At 37.3% G+C, this 18,853-nt stretch overlaps 2 pseudogenes; both read left to right on the top strand.

The window, feature by feature from the left end:
• Positions 1-18,853, top strand: part of LOC116279086 (otoferlin-like) — a 445,501-nt pseudogene that overhangs the window by 196,375 nt on the left and 230,273 nt on the right.
• Positions 1-18,853, top strand: part of LOC102526235 (genetic suppressor element 1 pseudogene) — a 37,340-nt pseudogene that overhangs the window by 16,810 nt on the left and 1,677 nt on the right.

The raw sequence follows: 18,853 nt of genomic DNA, 5'->3' as shown, positions 1-18,853 counted from the left end.
AACTAAAAATAGAACTACCATATGATCCAGTAATTCCACTTCTGGATATTTATAAAAGAATACTAAAACACTAATTCAAAAAGATCTATGCTCTCCAGTATTCATTGCAGCATTATTTACAATAGGAAGGATATAGAAGCAATGTAAGTGACAATCAATAGATGAATGGACAAAGAAGATGTGATATATGTATACAATGGAATATTAATTTAAAAAAATGAAATCTTGCCATTTGTAACAACATGGATTGACTTAGATGGTATTATGCTAAGTGAAATAAGTCAGACAGAGAAAGACAAATGCTCTATGATTTCACTTATATGTGGAATCTAAAAATCAAATGAACAAACATAACAAAACAGAAAAAGAGTTATAAATACAGGGAGCAAACTGGTAGTTGCTAGTAAGATGGGGATTCAAGACTAGGCAAAGTAAGGGAAGATGAAAAACAATGTAAAAGCGATGAATAGTAGGCTAACTAACAAGGAAGAATGAATAAGTGCTCTGGAAGAGAGAATAATGGAAATCACCCAATTAGAATAGCAGACAGAGTGAAATGAAAAAAGCAACATATAAGATCTATAGGATAATATAGAGTATGGGAACTTGTTCATAATAGGGGTTCCAGAAGGAGAAGAAAGAGAAAAGATTATAAAAAATATGTTTAGAGAAATTATGGCTGAAAACTTCCCAAATCTGAAGAAGGAAACAGATATCTGGGTACAGGAAGCAGAGAGAGTCCCAAATAAGATGAACCCAGACAGACTTACATCAAGACATATAACTAAAATGGAAAAAATTAAAGAGAGACTATTTACAATAGCCAAGACATGGAAGCAACCTAAATGTCCATTCACAGATGACTAGATATAAAGAAGTTGTGGTATATTTCTACAATGGAATACTACTCTGCCATCAAAAAGGATAAAATAATGCCATTTGCAGCAACGTGGATGGACCTACAGATGATCCAGGGAAGATCAATAAATCCAAGAGCTGTTTTTTTTTTTTTAAGATAACCCAAATTGACAAACCTTTAGCTAAGTTAAAGGACACACAATTAAAGGAGGCTCAATTACTTGCTTTATTATAAGTTTTACATGCATTTTAAATTATAAAAGTGATATTATAGAAACATAGGAAATAAAAGACTTAAAATCATCTATAAGCCTGCAACATTGACAAAATCACTGTTACTCTTTCAGGTATTTCTTACTTGTTTTCCTCATGTAATTTATGTTTGAATAGTTGAACCATATTGTATATATAATTGTTTAGCCTTATCTTTTCAGCTAAGGAAATTTGTTCTCATTCTGCTCTTGTGAGTAAAACCTGTTAATTTCTAATGGAACCATTGATAAGATATAACAGAATATTTAATATGCACATACACTTCTGTTTAGCACCACAATGCCTAGAAAATTTTAAAGGAAAGCAAAGATATTATCATCTTCATGAATACTAAACATATTCATCAGTGTTCTCTAAAACTTGGGCATAAAAATAGTGATCCAAAAATATGAGATTGGTTAAATAAATTGTGGTATAACTACACAAAGTAACTACATTTAGCTATTACAATTATGTTGTAGAAGTCAGTATACTGATTAGGAAAAATGGTTATGGTCTACAGCTAGGGGATGATTCAGGCTGAAAAACAGAATATTCTATACCAATTCATTAAAAGACTATATGTACATGGCTATGTACAGATATAACTACAAAAAGAGACAATGAAAGATTAACAGTAATTGCTTCTGGTTTATGAGATTATCATTAAAACAATTTGGGTTCAATCGCAGAACAAATGACATTCTAGAAGGGAAATTATTAAGAGAATTGTGTGCTTACAAAATCATTGGCAGGGCCGGAGAAGCAGGCTCTTGATTGAGCTTCCAGAAATGACTCCTAGACCTGCCAATTTGGCTACTTCCTCTGCCATGATCTGGAAGCTGCTGCCACAATTGTTGGCTCGAGCATCAGGTAAACTCAGCTGAGATCCACACCAGTGAAATAGTGCAGCCACTAATCCAGGGAATAAACTCTGTTATCTCTGTTATCACTGAGGCAGAAAAACTAATGCCAGCAGGACTGTGCTTGACAGCAAAAAGCAGAACAAATGAACAAATATAATAAAACAGAAACAGACTCACAGATACAGAGAACAAACTAGTGGTTGCTAGAGGGGAGGGTTGTGGGGAAATGGGTGAAACAGGTGAAGGGGCTTAAGAGCTGCCAGCTACCAATTACATAACAAATCAGTCACAGAGATGTAATGTACAGCACAGAAAATAGACTCAATATTATTATAATAACTTCATATGATGTGTAATCTATCAAGTATTGAATCACTATGTTGTACAGCTGAAGCTAATACAATATTATAACTCAACTGTACTACAATTAGAAAAAAATAAGTGCAAAGACAACCTCTTCCCACCTTCCAAATCTGTGTGGGTCATCTGCTTGGTGGAAGCTGGGACATGCACGGACACTGAGCTCAACAGTCTTCTAGCCCTCAGCTCGCCAGCCTCCAAAATGCTGAGGGAAGCTATAGGGGATTGGAATGGAGTTCTGACCCCATGTACCAATGTAAACACAAAAGCTGATTTCAGTTTCCTCCTTTATAATTTGATGCTTTTTAAGTTTTTCAGCATTGAGTATATATTATCTTTGCAATTGAAAAAAAATAACATTTTATAATAGGAAACTTCAGTGTTATTACACAGGTTTTAATAACCATTACTTTTAATAGCTATTTGCTTGGTTCTCAACTGAAAAAGAATTTTTCCTACTTTCCTTCTGCAAAGTGAAATCCAATTCCAAATAGGGTTTCTGTGTTGACTTAAAATCACTGAAAATATTTAAACCTGCATGAAATGCAAAGAAAAACACCATACATGTGAAAGGCAAATATAACTTGTGACGTGTAGAATGAGGATCAAGGACACATATATATATTTAGGGGAAAAGGAGAAAACAACTGTTTTTCATCATGACGCACAACACCACACAATTTTACCTTGTTGGCCAACCTGCAACATGAAAACTCAGAATGCTCCTTCTATAGCTTCTCTGTGAGTGCTGAGAAGAACATGTCTAGGGAGTGAATCTTCTTGAGTCAAGTCTACCTATCAAAAACGGGGTGGATTTAGCTTGCTGAGGCTGCTGGCGCTGTCTGCCAAAGGAGAGCAGCTGGAATATTAAAACCAATCTGCGCCCTACGGAGGAGTCTCGTTCTTCCCTGTGATAGGCGCCTGCAGGCTTTCCTCTGTGCAGAATACTGATTCAGTTTGATTTTACTGCTCTCTGTTCTGTATTTTGAGATGTCTGTTGAGTGCCTTCCAGTGCACAAAATGGCACAGAAATTCAGAATTAGGAAGATAAGGGTTCTGGTTTTTGAAGGCTTTTTTTTTTTAAGAGTGATGAACTGAGATACCCACATTTATACAATGAGAAAGACTGCAAATGACTAAACGACTAGGTCTTTAGATAGAAAATAATGTCTTGATGATTGCCCCTACATTAAGCAACATGTTTCAAGCCTGACAAATTTTGGGGGAAAAAAAATGACAACTTCATGGGTCCAACTCCAGAAGTTTGATTTAGCAAACTGAGTACATAGCTGAGGACCATGTATTTTATAAAAGCCTTCTGAGGTGTTTCTGATAATCGTCTAGGTGTCAACCACTGGGCAAGAGGAGGCGAAGACCTGCTGCGGTCTGCTTTGACACACCCACATCACACAAATATTTTTTTAATATCAGTCACTGGGAAAAATGAAAAAAAGTGATTTTATTGACAATATAGCTAAAGAAAGAAATAACATCATCACATGTCCATCTACTTGTCTTTCTCTTTATCCTCCCATATGTCAGCATCCATCCCGAAGGGGCTGTGTGTGATGGGATGCTATGCTAAAAGCCTTCTTTAACTGTGATCTGATGGTGCTGGATGTTGACTGAGGCTTGTCTAGAGGAAATGAAGAAATATACCAATAACAGTAGTTTCTCCTCATGTTCAAAGGCATGTCTGTGCCTGTGCCTGGCAGATCCATCTTGCCCAAGGCTGCTACATCATAAGTGGGAGCTCAGTTATTTATTGGGGCATTTGCTTTCAAGAAGTACAAGAAGAACTCAAAGAAGTACAAGTTTTTAATGGAGGGATAGGAAGGCAATCAATCATTTTCCTGTTGATTTTAAACTATCTCTTATTCTGTAACAGCATCATTTCATGACTTCTACTCTGTAAGTAGAATTCAGTCCAATTAAATCCCTATCCATTAGGAATGAGGGAGAGGAAGAAGGGCCCATTGCACAGGAAACACAGCAGTGCTACACAAAGAAATAAAAATCTGGTCCTTAAATTATCTTGCTTAAAATTCTTCACTGGCTCCTCATTGCCTTAAGAATAAAGCACAAACTGCTTAAACATGGCTTACAAATGCCATCAATAATCATGCCTACACCAAGAGTAGGCAGTACACATTAAACATTCCATCAACTCCCCTACATTTCTGAGATCCTTGCAGTTGTTGGGGACAGGGAGCATGTAACTGGAGCTAGCCGATAGGCTGTGGGAATAAATGATGTATGTCACTTCCAGGCTGAAATATATAGAAGACCTTCAGATGTCTCTCCCTGATGTGGAGATGAAAGCCAGATGTTCCTGGTGTTGCAGCTACTAGTTGTGAATCTCCACTCTGGATCCCTACGTGGCTCTGCGCATCCCACTGCTATCAGCTTGCCTCCAACTTACATTGTATGTGAGAGGTAACTGTTATGGTGTCAAATCACGGATATTCTGATGTTTCGCTGTTATTTGAGTGTAACCTAGAAAATCTTGACCAGGTAGAATTGCCTGCCCACCTCACTTAATCCTTTGCTGCCATTTTCCTCACGCCTGAGGCACAGCCAAACTGAAACTTCAAGTTCCTTGATCTTGCTTATCTCTGATCCTTTGCAAAGGCTGTTCCCTTTTAGATTGCCTTATCCTCCTTTTCACAGTCAAAAAATCACTTCCTCCAGAAAACATTTTTTAATCTAAGTCCACATTTGATGCCCTTTCTAGAGCACCTTGAATATCCCCTGTACTTACTACACCACGAGGGAATTACCTCCCCTTGTGTTCCTTTGAGCTGTAAACAGTTGTGGACAGAGAGCATATCTACTTTGGCACCACTACATTCTTAACATGGAAAATAGTACCGAGCACATGGTAAGTCTCAATAAGTATTTGTTGAATGCATGACTGAATGAACAAACTCACCAAGGCTGGGTTTAGAGAGCTAGGGCAAAGGTAGAGCGAGGGACGTGGCATGGCAGCAGTTGGAGGGTTGCCAACGTTTTGCCTTCAGGGCATGCAGATGATGGTTGTTGTCCTCCCTCTGCTGCCTGCTTGACAGCTGGGCCCCCTGCACCCTCCTGACATTGCATTCTCCTTGCTAACCTGCCATGATTTATCAAAGATGTGTTAACCCCTATGGCCAATGATTAAAAAATCCAGCTGGCTCCTGAATGCTAAGTGGCAAATGTTTACTGTAATCAAGAGGAAGACAGGCTGTTCCCCTAGCAATATTTTGCTTCTAAGTAAGAGGAAAATTAATCTAAAACTGATTGCTATAATGTCAGTTTAATGTCATATTTGTCTGCTTCTTTTTGAAGTGCCCTTTGCACTCCAAGTAATTTCTTTTTTAATGGGGAAGTCGGTTCCAGATTAGAAAGCTGAAAGAAGGCATCCCACATAACGTATTTTTTTGTTCTGTTTTCTTCTGGATTTGGCAATCCAGGGACATGATTTTCCTCAGCTGAGTAATATTAGGATAAAAATAGTGGCCATTTGTAGATGTACAACATTGTTAAAATGTACTCTGTATGTTTTAATGAAAGCTATTCACTGAGATATCTTGTCCCAGCAAGCAAACTGATTCAATTGCTGAAAGCAAGTGAGTTGATGGAAAAAAAAAAACCAAACTAACTAATTTTCCACTTTCCCCTTTATTGTAAGCCTATTCTCTAATGGTTTATCCAAATATTTAAAATTCCACTGGGCTCAAGTAAGAGGCAGTCAGATAACTAAAAAGAAATTAAAGAGAAATGCAACAGATGAATGAGTTTTAGAAGCTCAGAAATGACCGAGTGTATCCCTTGCCATTCACTTGAGTTAGGGAGTTACAGCACAGAATATTGAATCTAAGCATAGTGATTTTTCTAGATTTCAGCATTAGTGGCCAGAGGGCTTGCACTTCATCAAGACAGTCTTCACATTTCATATATTTTTTTTCCTGAATAAATAGAAACTACTTTACTTCCAGTGTAACTGAGATTTTTTTTAATTACAGCTAGTTATGATGGGTCAATTTCTGGTGCACAGCACAGTGTCCCAGTCATGCATATACATCCATACATTCCTTTTCATATTCCTTTTCATTAAAGGTTACTACAAGATATTGAATGTAGTTCCTTGTACTATACAGAAGAAATTTGTTTTTTAAATCTATTTTTATATATAGTGGCTAACATTTGCAAATATCAAAGTGCCAAATTTATCCCTTTCCACCCTCCTTCCCCTAGTAACCATAAGATTGTTTACTATGTCTGCAAGTCTGTTTCTGTTTTGTAGATGAGTTCATTAGTGTCCTCTTTTTCTCTCTTTTTTTAGATTCCACATATGAGTGATATCATATGGTATTTCTCTTTCTCTTTCTGGCTTACTTCACTTAGAATGATGATCTTTAGGTCCTTGCTGCAAATTTCTCGAGTACAGCACAATACTTCAGTCATTTATGAATGCACATATATTCACTTTCATATTCTTTTTCACAAGTTACTATGAGATATTGAATATGGGTCCCTGTGCTGTACAGTATAAACTTGTTGTTTATCTATTTTATATGTAGTAGTTAGTATCTACAAATCTTGAACTCCCAATTTATCCCTTCCCACCCCCTTTCCCCCTGGTAACCGTAAGTTTGTTTTCTATGTCTGTGAGTCTGTTTCTGCTTTGTGAATAAGTTCATTTGTCTTTTTTTTTTTTTAGATTCCACATATAAGTGTATTTTTCTCCCTTTTTCTGGTTTACTTAACTTAGACTGATGGTCTTTAGATGTCTTCGTTGGAGAAGTGCTTGTTTAAGTCCTCTGCCCATTTTTGGATTGGGCTTTTTTTCTGTTGTTGTTAAGTTGTATGAGCTGTTTATATATTCTGGAAATTAAGCCTTTGTCAGTCGCATCATTTGCAAGTATTTTCTCCCATTCTGTAGGTTGACATTTTGTTTTGCTTATGATTTCCTTTGCTGTGCAAAAGTCTATACGTTTAATTAGGTCCCATTTGTTTATTTTTGCTCTTCTTTCCATTGCCTGCGTAGACTGCCCTAGGAGAACATTGCTAAGATTTATGTCAGAGAATGTTTTGTCTAGGTTCTCTTCTAGGAGGTATAATTTCTATAAATCTTCATATTGTAAATACCTAGAAGAGAATTGTGACTTTGCCTCTTTTTCTTGAATTATTGAGAGGACTCTATTCCTGTTAATGTTACCACCCCAGGTTCATTTGCCTGACACACAGCAAGCCGAATGCTGGAGGTTTATAGCAGAGAAATGGTTTATTCACAAGGCAGCTGAGTGAAGAAGTTGGAGAAGAAATCTCAAATCCACCTCCCCAGATATGAGGGCCTGGGGAAAGTTATAGGTGAAGATAATAGGGTATTCAGAGGTGAAAGGGAAGGTGATTGTAGGCAGGAAAAGGTGAATTAATTGTCACTCTGCACAGGTACAACTGAGTTTCTTCATGGGATGCACGTGCAATTTTAGGGGGCGTTGGTATAAAACATGCAAGGGAATTTGGGCCTGTGATACTGAAAAGTCACCAATGTGTGAGCCAGTCTATTCTGCACACTCTGATCAGTCCTATTGTTTCCACTGGGTTTTAGCCAGTTTTGTAGTGTTACAAGCAGAAAGTTTTCTTCTTTAACAAGCTGTTCCATTATTTGCTGTTCTGTAAGACAATCTCAAGAATTTCTGTTAGTCACCAGTTTCTGTTAACCTTGTGGGCAGTTTTATGATGGGTTTTTAACTCTATGGGGGGCATGGTTTCATTAAGACAGTGCACTTCTGGAATAATTCTGTAGACTCAAAATAGATCTTCCTTAACTTATGATGAGATTATGTCCCAATAAACCCATCATAAGTTGAAAATATCATAAGTTGAAAATGCTTTTAATATACCTAACCTACTGAATATCATAGCTTAGCCTCACCTCCCTAATGCCAGAACATTTGCATTAGCCAACAGTTGGGCAAAGTCATCTAATATACAACCTATTTTACACTGAAGTGTTGACTATCACATGCAATTTATTAAATACTTTACCGAAAATGAAAAACAGAATGCTTGTCTGGGTGCAGAATGGTTGTAAATTGTTACTCTCATGATCATATGACTGACTGAGAACTGTGGCTCCCTGTCACTGCCAAGCATCACAGGAGAGAATTTTATTGCACATCACTAGCCTGGAAATGATCAGATTTCAAAATCTGGGTATGGTTTCTACTGTAGTTGCTTTTGTGCCATCATAAAATGGAAAAACTGTAAACCAAGCCATTATAAGTAGGGCACCATCTGTTTACAAACCTAACAGTTTCCTTGGTCATTTTCTAGAGTATTTAGTTCTTTACTGCATTGGCTCTTTACCTACCTGCACATTAGAATCACCTGGGAAATGTAAGAAACTATGGGCCCCCACCTTTCACTATTTAAAGCAGAACTCCTGGGGGTGAGGACTAGTCATTAGTGCTTACCAGCCTCCCCAGGTGATTCTCATCTGCAAACAGGGTCAGGAACCACTGCTCTGCTTATAACTGTGAGTAGCATGATGGGGGCTACATTCTTGTACAATGGAAGCCTTTTCATTTTCAGAGTAAATTTCTAGTCGCCTAGCTTTATTTATACCTAATGTTTAACAATTATATCTGCATATGAATGTGTTCAAGCTAATGCAGAATTATTTCTCTCATATATACTTAATAATTATAATGAACTTCTACTTAACATTTTAAAAAGCAGCATATATATATACACACACACACAAGTCACATGATTTATTCCATCTACAGATCAAGCTGAATGTTTGGTCAAATAACTGTAAAAATTCCTGAGTTCTCCAAGTTTTATCTGTGTATGAGTTAGTTCATCATAATATCACACACTTAAACTGATCGTCCCTTCCTTATTAAGATTTAAAGACACATCCTCACCCTTAACAAAGAGAAATAGGAGCAACATCCATTTCAAGGAATGTCTTTGAATTTCCCATGACTGTGATCGGAGAGAGCGCTCCTAGTGTTCAGATGTGGCCCACCTGGTAGAGTTGATGGCTTTCACTCAACTCTCCTTTAGCACAAATGGAGAGGCTGCAAATTATAAGCTCAAATGATCATTCTTTAATAAATACTTATTTTGCAGTTATTTTGTGCCAGGCATGCTTCTCACTCCAGGGAACATAGCAGCAAAAAATAATAGTAATAAAAAAATAAATATCTTTGTCTTTATGGAGTTGACATTCCAATGTGAGGAAACAGGCAATAAACAAGATCAAAGAGTTAAAAAAAATTAGATGGTGCTATATATTTTGGAGAAAAGTGCAGGGAAAGGATAAGGACTGCCGAGGTTGTAGAGGACATGATGAGGAAAGGCTTATAGAGAGAAGGTGATGTTTTAGTAAAGATTGAAGTAGGTGAAGCAGCTAGCCAGGAACAGATCTGGAGAACAGCAAGGGTAGAACCTGGTGTTTTCAGGAAAAGCAGCAAGACTGTATTTTTGGAATAGAAAGAGCAAGGGTGAAAGGAGTTCCTGTAGATGGTGAGGTTGGAGGGACTGTGGACTTCTGTTGCTGAACAAGTTAGTGCCATTTTAAAGAGAATCTATAAATGGTCCACCATCAGATGAATACTTGGACCAGACGAAGTTTTTGGGTCCTCATAAGATCTCATGATGCTTGGTTGCTGCAAAGACATACTTTTACTGGGCAAGTATCTTCAATTTCCAAACCAGTGGGGGAAAAAACCATGAAAAGTCAAGTTCAGTTCCCCCTTATTAAAATATAATCTCCATGAAGGCAAAGAGTTTTACATTTTTTATTGCCTTTTTTTCCTTCAGGAGCTAGAAGTGTGCAAAATGAATATTTGCTGCAAAAATGAATATTCTTTTAAAGAATAATCATTTAAGCTTACAATTAGTGGCCCCCTATTCTTGCTAAGGATGAGTTAACTGAAAATGAATCAACTTGTTCAGAGTTAAAAAGAATGATTATGGTTGTGATGTTAATAAACCTATCTTTACAATCATAAACATAATTTAAAAATAAAGACAGTTGCTCATATTACAATTCTGGCACTTAAAAATCTTGCATTTTCAGGAGCAAAAATATCTCTTTTCTCAGTTACTCGCATGCCCCAGTTCCTCAGTTCTTTGTTTAATTTCACTTTCTCTGTTCCAGTGTCATTTTCCTTGGCCACCTTATCTCAAAGTGCCTCCCTTTCCCTTGCCTGTTACTTTCTATTTCCCTTACTCTGCTTCATTTTTTCATCATATGGGTTATTAGTTGAATTGTGCCCCCCCCATATATGTTGAAGCCCTAACCTCCAGTGCCTCAGATTGTGACCTCATTTGTAAATAGGGTCTTTGCAGACGTAGCTAAGTTAAGGTGAGATTATTAGGGTGGGTCTTAGTCCAGTATGACTGATGTCCTTATAAGAAGCAGAAATTTGGACATAAACATAGACATGTATCGAGGGAAGCGTCTAAAGAGACACAGGGAGAATGCCATGTGAAGACAGAGGATTAGAGATACACCCACAAGCCAAGGATGGCTGGTAAACCACTAGAAGCAAGGAAAAGGCATGGATGATTTCTCTGCAGGTTCCACTTGATATATGATATACCATTTATTTGTTTAATTTCTGCCTGCTCCTAACAGACTCTTAAGTTCCATGCAGAAAAGGATGTGATATATTTTCTTTACTTCTGTACCTCATGTACTTAGAACAGTGCCTGACACTCAATAAATATTTGCTGAAAGAATGTAAAGCTAAACTATTTTATTTTTCCCTTTCATTTTTTGCTTTGTTTTTGGTTACTATTTGTTCCTTCTAAAAATTAATCCAAGTCCAGCATTGGTGAGGTAGGAAAAAATTTCAATAATTGTAAAAATACAGTGGAAAATTTCACTCTATATTCTGTTATGGTTCCCCAAGAAATACTGTGGTAGGATTTAATTCAGTGTAAGGAGAGTCTTAAGCACCTCTGAGCATGTTCAGGAAAGCACTGTGACTGGGATGGAGACATTGCCGGCCCAGGAGATACTGGGTACGTAGGATAGGTAATCCCCATGTGTGTGGACCTCCTAAATGCTGACTGTGCAATTCAAAGAAAGAGGCAGCAAGTTCTGGCTGGCCTGGTCCATTTCCTTCCCTTTTGCTGTTACCAACTCTGCTGTTACGAAGCAGCACATCCACTCACCAGTAGACCTGCTCTCCAATTTCCAACCAGGAAAACATTCAGTAATAAAGCTCATCATTCTGGAAAATAAAAATCCTCCCAGGCTTCAAAGTCCACAGTGACTTCTGTGATTTTCTTAGGGTTGAAAGTTGGTCTGTGAGAACTGCACACAGGGCCACGTGTCTTCAGCCTTCAGTATTACTGTCAGAGGCAGATGGGAACTGCATGAGCTCAAAAAAAAAAAACAAAACAAAACTGGGTGCACCTTCTACCTTCACTTGACCAGGATGTACCTCCTGCAGCAACTTGCTGCAAACTCTAGTCATGGAGGTCACACCATGTTTTTATTTGTTTGTATTAAAAAATTATCCACAGTTCCATTAATCCTTACCCTTATCTAATTCAACTACCTCATCTGACCAACTCATGTGAGAAAAAAAAATCCTACCCCTTCGTTTTGATGAACAATCTAATATGACTCACAAATAAAATATTTTTAAATTAATGATCTCAGGGAAATCCTTTTAATAGTGCAGAAGCGTGATATTCTAAAATAGGAAGAATTAAAACAAAATGTGTTTGTGCATAAATGTCCCTTCTAATGCATGAGTTTTGGAAAGTGCCAATTTCATGAATCATTAGCCTGTTTTATCTTCATGTTACACAATCATTTCAAAAACAAAACTGTGCAGATGTTGCCACCTACTGTTTGCCTGGAAACTGACTCATATAATCCACTTTATATAACAATACTCTTCCCTCTGCATGTCTTTTTCCTCAAAGATAATTTTAATCTCAATTCTTTCTTCTTTTAGAATGATTTATTTACTTACTCTTAACATAGTCTATCCAAAGGGTCATCCTGAGAAAGTGACCTAATATTCCTTAAATCTTCTCCAATATGATGAAATCATTTTCAAGTTTGAAAAGACATGCAGTGTATGTAATTGAAACCCCATTTAAAAGATACATTAGGCAGAGGGGCTAAGATGGCAAGGTAGAAGGATGCTCATAGCTCACCCTCTCCCACAAATACACCAAGACTGACATCCACAGACCCACCCAGCCAATCAGAGCACCTGCCCAACTTTGACAGAACATCGCCTTCTTCAAAAGAAAAAATACGCCACAAGTCTGGTAGGACAAAGAGAAAAAAGAAAGAAGAAAAAGAAAAATAGTGCAGGACCAGTCCCATGGGGAGGGAGTGGCAAAGGAGGAATAGTGCTCCTATGCTGGGGATCCCCCTCTTCAGTGGGGCAGGGCCCTGCAACCCCCAGCTCTAGACTTGAAGTGGCAGGTCGGGGATGGGACAGGCTGCCTGAGCTGGGCAGAGGACTGGGGCCAGTGGTACAGAGGCAACCTCAGGGGACTGCAGGGTGCTGTGCACCATGGCTTGGAGGGTATACAGAGCAGAACAACGTAGGTCCCCCGTAAAACATGGGGGAAAAAAAGCAAAGCAACATTGCTGGTGTGCCCTTGGGGGAGTGATGCTGTAGCCTTTGTCTCCGCAGACCAGAGGCACCTACTGGCACGTTATTGGGAGAAGAGGGACGGGGCTCAGCCACAGCCACCATATCCTCTGGTGTGCAGCGCCCTGGCAGGGGAGGGGTGGAAACCTGAATCCCTACCTGGGGACTCGGAAACCTCCTAGATGGGACTGAGATTTGTTTACAGCCCCAGGCAGAGGGGGCCTTTCTGCCCTGTGCCTCTGTGAACTTGGGCTTCTAAGACAAAGAAACAAGGAGCAGAATTCTGGCACAGAGCAGGGGCGAGGGCTGGTGCAGCTGATTTCTGCGGTCCTGCCCACTGAGTGGGGACCCAATGTGGCACACGAAGCAGCACTGAACAGGGGAGCGACCTGCCCACCTACCAGTGCTGGAACATGGTGCTGGGAGAAGCACAGATGGGGGGTGCTACCTGAGGACCTCTGGGACAAGCAGAGTTTGTGCAGCAGGGCAAGGGGAGGAGTGGTGACAACCTCAGAACAAAAAGGAGACCCTGCTTAACAGCCAGGGCAGGCTCTGGCCACACAACACTGGCCACACCTCCAACCAAAGGGATAACAGCCAAAAGGCATAGAAGGAAGACTTGGCAACCACCCACACTTAAAAAAGACCTCACAACAAAATTATTAGGAGTATACAGTCTTCATGAGAACACATCCTCTTTTTTCCTCTTTTTCTTTTTCATTTTTTAATTTTTAATCCCTTTTAAAATTTAATTTTTTAATGAAAAAAATTTTAAATTTGTCTCAATCTGATTTTTATCTCTCTTAGTTTTGTTCTTCTGTTACTGATTATATTATGTTTTCAAATCTTTTTTCTTCTTTTAAATTTTTTTTAAAAAATTGTCTTAATTTGATTTTTATTTCTCTTTGTATTGTTCTTCTGTTATTGATTATACTCTGCTTTCAAATCTTTTTTTCTTCTTTTATATATTTTTAGTTTTATTTATGCATCCATTTTAAATAAATAAACCCCTTCAGGACCACAGTAGATAACTGATATTCCATAAGATATAGTGCCAGAGAAATGTAAACAAAATGAAGAAGCAGAAGAACCACTCCCAATTAAAAGAACAAGAGAAATTCCCTGAAAGAATGATCAATGAAGTAGGCACTGATGGTCTACTAGATCATGATTTCAAAAAAGTAGTGATCAAAGTACTGAAGGAGACTGTGAATACAGACAGAGAATATGTCAAAATGGAAATTGAAACTATAAAGAGGAGCCAATTAAAATTGGAAAACTCCTTTGCTGAGATGAGAGCTGAGCTAAAGGCTGTGAAAAGTAGGCTAGATAATGCAGAGAAATGAATAAGTGACTTAGAAGACAGGACAACAGAAAGCACCCAATCAGAACAGCTGAGAGAAAAACAAATAAAACCCAATGAAAACAATATAAAGAATCAATGGGATAATATAATGCTTTCCAATCTATGCATAATAGGAGTCCTAGAAGGAGAAGAAAGAGCAAAAACAATTGAAGAGGTATTTGAAGAAATCATGATCGAAAAATTCCCAAACCTAAAGAAGGAATCATATATCCAAGTACAGGAAACACAGAGGGTCCCAGACAAGAAGAAGCCGAACAGATACACACCAAGACATATTATAATCAAGATGGCTAAGGTTAAAGATAAAGATATGATTCTAAAGGCAGCAAGAGAAAAACAAAGAGTTAGTTTTAAGGGAACCCAATAAGGCTTTCATCTGATTTCTCTACACAAATACTACAGGCAGAAGGGAGTGGCAAGATATATTCAAAGTCCTGAATGAGAAAAAGATACAACCTAGGATACTTTATCCAGAAAGGCTATCCTTTACAATAGGAGAGATAAAGAACTTCACAGAAAAGCAAAAACTGAAAGAATTTAGCAAGACTAAACCTATACTAAAAGAAATATTGAAAGGTTTACTCTAAATAGAAAAGAAGCAGGATACTACATAAAGGAGAAAACTATAGTTGGAAAGGTGATAACAACAATGAATTACAATAGAATAAACATAAATTTATAAAAGAGGACATCAAAATCATTAAGGGTGGGAGAGGGGAGCAAGAAAATTATAGATTTTTTTCCTTTTTGTTTTTTTCTTTTCTTCTGTAGGATGGGTTTGAGCTTATATCACTATCTATTTAAAACAAATAGATATAGTAATGGGTTAATATACATGCAAAACAGGGTAATCACAAGACAAAAGATGACAAAAGAGTCACAAAAACTAAAAAGAAACCAAGATAATACAAAGGAAAGTTATCAAACCAAAAAAAAAAAAAAAAAAAAGGAACAAAGCGGAAATACCAAATCAACTACAAAACTCAGTTCAAAATGCCAATAAACACACATCTATCAATAATTACCATAAAGGCCAATAGACTAAATGTTCCCATCAAAAGACATAGAGGGACAGACTGGGTAATAAAACAAGAACCCACAATGTGCTGCATACACTTTAGGGAGAAGGACACACATAGACTGAGAGTGAGAGGATGGAAAAAGAAATTTTGTGCAAATGGAAATGAAAAGAAAGCAGGAGTAGCAATACTGATTTCAGACAAAATAGACTTTAAAAAAAGGGCCATAAAGAAAGATAAAGAAGGACATTTATAATGATTAAAGAGCAATACAAAATGAGGATATTACACTCATTAACATATATGCACCCAATATAGGAGCACCTAAATACATAAAGCAAATACTAACAGATATAAAGGGAGACATTGATGGGAATACAATCATTGTAGGAGACTTTAACACCACATTGTCATAACTGGACAGATCTTCCAGACATAAAATTAATAAGGCAACAGAAAAATTAAATGATTCAACAGAACAATAAGACTTGGTTGATGTTTTCAGAACATTACATCCCCCTAAAATAGAATATACATTCTTTGTGAGTGCACATGGAACATTTTCTAGGATAGATCATGTACTCAGGCACAAAAGAAGCCTCAACAATATTAAGAAGATAGAAATTATTTCAAGCATGTTTTCTGACCACAATGGCATGAAACTTAGAAATCAACTACAGAAAAACAAAGGAGAAAAAAATGACAGCATGGAGATTAAACAACATGCTACTCAAAAACCAATGGGTCAATGATGAAATCAAAGAAGAAATTAAGAAATACTTTGAGAAAAACGACAATGAAAACACAACCACACAGAATCTGTGGGATGCAGCAAAGGTAGTGCTAAGAGGGAAGTTTATAGTGATACAGACCTTCCTCAAAGAAGAAGAACAATGTCAAATAACCAATCTAACCCAGCAGTTAAAAGAATTAGAAAAAGCAAAAAACCCCAAAAGTCAGCAGAAGGAAGGAAATAATAAAGATCAGGGAGGAAATAAATAAAATCAAGATTGAAAAAACAATAGAAAAAAATCAATCAAACCAAGAGCTGGTTTTTTGAACAAGTAAACAAAATTGACAAACCTCTGGCCAGGCTCATCAAAAAGAGAAAAGAGAGCACACAAATAAACAAAATGAGAAAGAAAAATGGAAAAATTATAACCAATACCACAGAAATACAAAATACCACATGAGAACACTATGAACACTATAGGAAAACAAAATGGGTAACCTAGAAGAAATGGACAAGTTTCTGGAAACATACAGCCCACCAAGACTGAATCAAGAAGAAACTGACCACTGAACAAACAGAAATGAAATCAAATTAGCAATAAAAAATCTCCCTACAAACAAAAGTCCAGGACTGGATGGCTTCACTGGGGAATTCTACCAGACATACAAATAAGAACTCATACTGGTCCTTCTCAAACTCTTCCAGAAGATTGAAAAGGAGGGATTACTCCCAAACTCATTTTATGAAGCCACCATCACCCTGATACCAAAACCAGACAAAGACACTACCAAAAGAGAAAATTACAGACCAGTATCACTGATGAACATAGATTCAAAAATCCTCAACCAAATACTAGCAAACAGAAACCAACAGCACGTAAAAAAGATCATACATCATGATCAAGTTGGGTTCATCCCAGGAACACAAGGATGGTTCAACATACGCAAATCAATCAATGTAATACCCCACATCAACAAGAAAAGGACAAAAACCACATGATCATCTCAATAGATGCAGAAAAAGCATTTGATAAAATTCAACACCCATTTATGATAAACAACCCTTCCCAAAGTGGGTATAGAGGGAAAATATCTCAACATAATAAAAGTTATTTATGACAAACCTACAGCCAGCATAGTACTCAATGGTGAAAAACTGAAAACCTCCCCCCTAAAATCTGGGACAAGACCAGGTTGTACACTCTCACCACTCCTACTCAACATAGTCTTGGAAGTCCTAGCCACAGCAATCAGGCAAGAAAAAGAAATAAAAGGGAACCAAACTGGAAAAGAAGAGGTAAAACTGTCACTATATGCAGATGACATGATACTATATATATAAAACCCTACTAGGTCCACGCAAAAACTACTAGAACTAATGGAAGAATTCAGCAAGGTAGCAGGATACAAGAGTAATGTACAAAATTCAGTTGCATTTCTTTACACTAAGAATGAATCAACAGGAAAAGAAAGTAAAGAAATGAACCCTTTTAAAATAGCACCCAAAGTAATAAAATATCTAGGAATAAATCTAACCAAGGAGGTGAAAGACTTTATACATGGAGAATTACAAAACATCGATTAAGGAAGTTAAGGAAGTCTTAATAAAATGGAAAGATAGCCCATGCTCCTGGATTGGAAGAATCAGTTTTGTTAACATGGTCATACTGACCAAGGCAATCTACAGATTTAATGCAATCCCTATCAAATTATCTAAGATTTATTTCACAGAATTAGAATAAATCATGACATTTATATGAACTCACAAGAGACCAAGAATTGACAAAGCATTGCTGATAAAAAAAGAATGAGGCTGAAGGAATAACCCTCCCAGTCTTCAGAAAATACTACAGATCTACATTAATCAAAACAGCATGATACTGGTATAAAAACAGACATATAGATCAATGGAACAAAATAGAGAGTCCAGGAATGAACCCACAAACTTTTGGTCAATTAATCTTTAACAAAGGAGGCAAGAACCTACAATGGAAAAAAGACAGTCTCTTCAGCAAATGGTGTTGGGGAAACTGGACAGCTGCATGTACATCATTGAAGCTAGAATACTCTTCACACCATACACAAAACTAAAGTCAAAATGGCTTAAAGACTTAAACATGAGACAAGACACAATAAGTCTCCTAGAAGAAAACATAGGCAAAATACTATCTCACAATGTACATCTCAGCAATGTTCTCCTAGAGCAGTCTCCCCAAGCAATAGAAATAACAGCAATAAACAAATGGGACCTAATTAAACTTACAAGCTTTTGCACAGCAAAGGAAACCATGAGCAAAACAAAATGACAACCTACGGAATGGGAGAAAATATTTGCAAAAGATGAAACTGACAAGGGCTTGATTTCCAGAATATATAAGCTTATAGGACTTAATAACAAAAAAACAAACAACCCAATCCAAAAAATAGGCAGACGACCTAAACAAGCAATTCTCCTGTGAATACATATGAATGGCCAATACGTACATGAAAAAATACTCAATATCACTAATTATCAGAGAAATGCAAATCAAAACTACAATGAGGTATCACCTCACACCAGTCAGAATGACCACCATTCAAAAGTTCATGAATGACAAATGCTAGAGAGGATGTGGAGAAAAGGGAACCCTTCTACACTGCTGGTGTGAATGCAGTTTGGTGCAGCCATTGTGGAAAACAGTATGGAGGTTCCTCAAAAAACTAAAAATAAGATTTACCATATGATCCAACAATCCCACTCCTGGGCATATATCCAGAGAGATCCTTATTTCA

This window comes from Vicugna pacos, chromosome 8, assembly GCF_048564905.1.
Source record: "Vicugna pacos chromosome 8, VicPac4, whole genome shotgun sequence".
NCBI lineage: Eukaryota > Metazoa > Chordata > Mammalia > Artiodactyla > Camelidae > Vicugna > Vicugna pacos.
Note: the sequence above shows the minus strand (reverse complement) of the source record. Positions and strands in the feature narration are given on the sequence as shown.